Source organism: Tupaia chinensis, unplaced genomic scaffold (genome assembly GCF_000334495.1).
Source record: "Tupaia chinensis unplaced genomic scaffold, TupChi_1.0 Scaffold000648_1, whole genome shotgun sequence".
Classification (NCBI taxonomy): domain Eukaryota; kingdom Metazoa; phylum Chordata; class Mammalia; order Scandentia; family Tupaiidae; genus Tupaia; species Tupaia belangeri.
In genome coordinates this window covers 175,657-179,963 of record NW_006160169.1, presented here as the reverse complement: position 1 = coordinate 179,963, position 4,307 = coordinate 175,657, and the positions used below count along the sequence as shown (strand labels likewise).

The following is a 4,307-nucleotide window of genomic DNA, read 5'->3' as shown; positions in this document are numbered from 1 at the left end:
AAGACTAATTAAGTTCATTGGCAGAACAATTGAAGGGGGGGGAGGGCATGGAGGGCAGCCGTGGATGCCAGAGACAATGGGGGAGGAGGATGGGACATAGCAGAGGGTGGGGGATGGGGAATCAAGGATGGCAAAACAAAAGGCAAGGCATGCAGGACATAAGAATTGGAAAATTATTTTGCTGAGAACATGTGTGTTGATGTACTTAATTGAGCCCATGCACAGTGTATTTTGGATGGAAAAGTCATTTGTGTGTAGTGATGGTGTATAGTGAATTAATGTAGAAAATGAATTAAAAAAAAAATTCAAGACACAAGGACTAGAGGAAAGGGCTCAGGGCATGACACAGTTCTCCCGTCTCCCTCCCTGCCCCTGCCACATGTGCATGCATAAGACTCTAGCATGAATAAAGAAAAAAATGTGCTAAGTTTACAGAAAATGAATATTATGAAAAAAAATAAATATTTAATTCAGATCTTCTAGCTAATTATTGACTACATCAAGTCTTTTTACCAGTTTGTAAAATCACTTATCTCTTCAGCTAATTGGTCTTTGTATCTGTTCACTTTCCACTTGGAAATTCTTAGATTTTAATGAATATTAGCTAAAACTGTATTTTAAATTTTTTAAAATAGCTTACTTTTATTTATTTTAAAATTATTGTTTTGTGATGTCTTTCGTTCTTTCTCCATTCTCAGTAAAATTATTTTGGTCTTCATTTCTTAAATTTCAGCTTTAATTTAAACATTCATAATTTTTTTTTCTAAAAGGTTTTTGCCTTAGTGTGCACACGATTGCCAGAGAAAGAAAGAGACACAGTCAGGGAAAACAGGCTGGTCATGACATGATCCCTTCTCCTTTATTCTGCACTTGGGATTATTGAACAGACAGGTACACATCTATTTGGCATGTTTTTCAGGTCACTTTATTCAGTACTCAAACCACATAGTCAGCCAAATGGGAACCAGCTGCCTTAACCTCCATGCTGAGTTAGGAGTTAGATCCCACTCTAGGTAGATAGAAGATGAGCTCTGCATAATGGCGTTACTGTGGTTTTACTTTCTGTGGTCTGGTAAAATTTCATCATGTCCCCATTTCAAGTCTCAGAGGAATTTATGCCTCCCTTTTGCTGAGCTAAAATCAGACTGAAACCTGTCACTGTCTGGAGTATGAACAATGAGTTTCAAGCAGCTGGATCTGCAACTCAATCTGGGACCATGTGGTATAGTACAATGGCTTAACCACAATGCCACAGGCTGGTCCTGATTGTTAAAATGTAATCACATGAAAGCTCTCCTGGTACTATGTGCACACTTGCATGTAATCCATGTAAGTGGATTTGGCCAGAATCTTCATTAAGTATAGTGCTACCACTTAGTAATTTTCTATCCAATTACTCTCACCTTTCTCTTTGGGTATAAATAACTACTTGTCCTTGTTAAATTCAAATTTGAACCTAGTATTTCTGAACTAATTTAAAATCTCATGGTCACACTTCCCATATATAATTTGAGGCTTTAAAGGAAGCATTCTTTATTCTGCTTTAAAATATATTGAGGGCCCAGCAAGTGGCATGGTGGGTAAGTTCTTAATTTCCATATGCCTGACAATGGTATAAGCCCCAGGTCTGGCAGCTTGAAAATTTTGCTACAGACACGTGCATACATGCTCAAAATCTTGAGAGAAACATCTTGAAGTGATGGCAGTGTGATCATTCTTCCTTATTTATATATGATGGTGGCCTTTAGACATCCATGACTTTTCTACAAAGTACAATGATACATTCCCCTAGCTAGCAGGGAGCACCCAGATTCAGCACCTTGATGCTAACATTAATGTCATGTCAGGGGATCAGTGTCTCAATATGCATGTTGGCCTCAGTATACAGGTATTGATGCTAAAAGGGCTGAGGTTCCATCAATTTCACTCATTCTGAGCCTCCCAAAGACTGAATATGGGATAGTTACGATGGAGTGGACAACAAATTCCACTAATTTCTCTCTTCTCTCTTGAAAGAAATGGAGAAACTTTGAAAATAAGAAAAATAAAGATAATAAAAGGATAACAAGGCAGAACACCCTGAGTTCAGAATTCTGCACATGTCTCTTTTCTGTGATACTTGCTTACTCTCAAGTGGGATTAATCATACACACATGTATATATGCCAATTGCATTATTACACAGTTATAAACACATTTTCATATACATACAACCAACAACTTACCAATTATTTACCACTTCTTGAATTGCCCTTATTAGAAAACTTCTTTTATGTACAGATAGTATTTCTGAGATATAAAAAGGGAAAAACCCACCCAGTATCAGGTCTCCATCCTTGTAGACACTTGGCTTCAGGTATCTAAGACAACTCCAATATTCCATCGCACATGCTGTTTGTAAAGACTGAAGAAGTAGAAAGACACTAATCAAAGATAATGACATGTCTGAGCTGACACAACACAGATAAAAAGTCCTATGTGTGGGAGCTGAGAAGGAGATGGAACTGGATTGTGTCTGCAGGATCAGCCCTCTGTTGGGAGAGGCAACTATTTGGAGGTCACAGAGGATTCTCACTTCCATGGTCTCACTTCAACCTATACAGTGCATGTCATGTGCCAGACTGACATGGCAGGGACATAGCTAGAAGCATTCAAAAGGGCATTTCCACAGGAGCTGTGCTGCTGAGATTCACTCTTAATCTGAGCAGCTATGGCTTCCCAGTCTTTACTGTTTCACTTACATCCCAATCAGCAGCTCTGGGAATTTCCCTGCCCTGGGGCTCTGTACCTGTCACCCACCATTTTGGTAAAAAAAACAACTTGGGTAAAACATGTTTTGAACTGTTTTTATTTCCTAGGCTTTATGATTTCATAATGGTCAAGTAAAATTTTTGAGGATAACCCCACCCTGAAAGAATAAGCTTTGTAATGTTGTGACCAAGAGAGGCCAAAATGACTATATCACAAGACTGCTGTTAAGATTTGGGTTTTTTAATGGTGTCAAAATTCACAAAAGTTGGACCCACAGGTGTCATAATGGTTAGGCACTGGACACCCACATGGTCAACTGTGGTTCAAGTCTAGACCCAGCAGCTTATATCTCACATCAGTCTTGTATGTGTGCATGCCCAAAATCTTGAGAGGACAATGGAGGAGAAGGGTCTGTGGTGTGACCATGCCTCCTGGGGTATGTTTCTCACTTTCTCTCTCTATGGCTCTCTGGTGATTACATATGCCCTATTACAAAAATCTTTTTCTAAATAAATAAACAAATAGGGACCAGCAGGAGATGTGTGGTTAAAGTTCTTGAAGTTCTTTTTTTTTTTTTTTTGAGATATTTTCACTATAGGGCACGTGCGCTCGCCAGACAGACAGAGAGAGGCATAGAGACAGAAAGCGAGAAATCACTTCCCAGGGGGGATGGTCACGCCACAATCCCTTTTCCTCCATTCTCCTCTCGGGATCTTGGGCATGCACACACGCGCGCCCGGCGTGAGTTTTAAGCCACTGGGTCCGGGACGCGAACCGTGGGAGTGCAGCAACATAGCCATTACACTAACTGCTGCTTCCCTAAAGTTCTTGACATCCATATGGCTGAGCACAGTTTGAGTCTCAACCTGATGTGTTGTTTTCTTTCTCTCCCTCTCTGTCTCTATATGCTGAGCACATATGTTCTACAAATAAAAACATAGTAATAATAAATCAAATTAAATTAATAATTCTTTAAAAAATAAAGAAAGAAAACTTTTAAGGATCCACAATATTCTAATTCTGTCTGATCCCTTAGCAGGTAAAATAAAGAATAATGTCAGTCATCAATGGCTTCCTCACTAGTGCACAGAAGTCATTTCTTGCTACATCCAACATCACTCCCAGGTCTTCAACTCCATCTTCGCAGAAATAACCCTTATGATTTACAAAGGAGTATTTTAATTTCTAGAGAAGATTACATTATTTTTAAACTCCACCCATCCACAAAATTAATCCACATATCCCTCAGCATGATATTCTGTGTTCTGTCCATTGCTAATTCATGTACTAAGTACTCATTTTATGGTTCGATAGGTAATAATACAAAATAATTTTATTCTTGACCCAAGCATTTACCTCTTGTCATATTTTCTTCTACCATTCTTTATAGAAATTATTCTTTTTTAATTTAAATTTATTTGTTTACGTTCATTCACTGTACATCATTACAACATACAAAATAAGATTTTCCATCCAGAGTACACTGTATATTGTCTCAATCGAGCACATCAACAAACATGTTATTGTCAACAAATAATTTTCCATTTCTTGTTTCCT

The 4,307-nt window shown here is 38.3% G+C and overlaps 1 protein-coding gene across 1 annotated transcript in view; it reads right to left on the bottom strand.

Moving 5' to 3' along the window:
- The window catches only part of LOC102496771 (vomeronasal type-2 receptor 116), a 30,463-nt gene that overhangs the window by 23,462 nt on the left and 2,694 nt on the right, over positions 1-4,307 (bottom strand). The window lies entirely within an intron of this gene.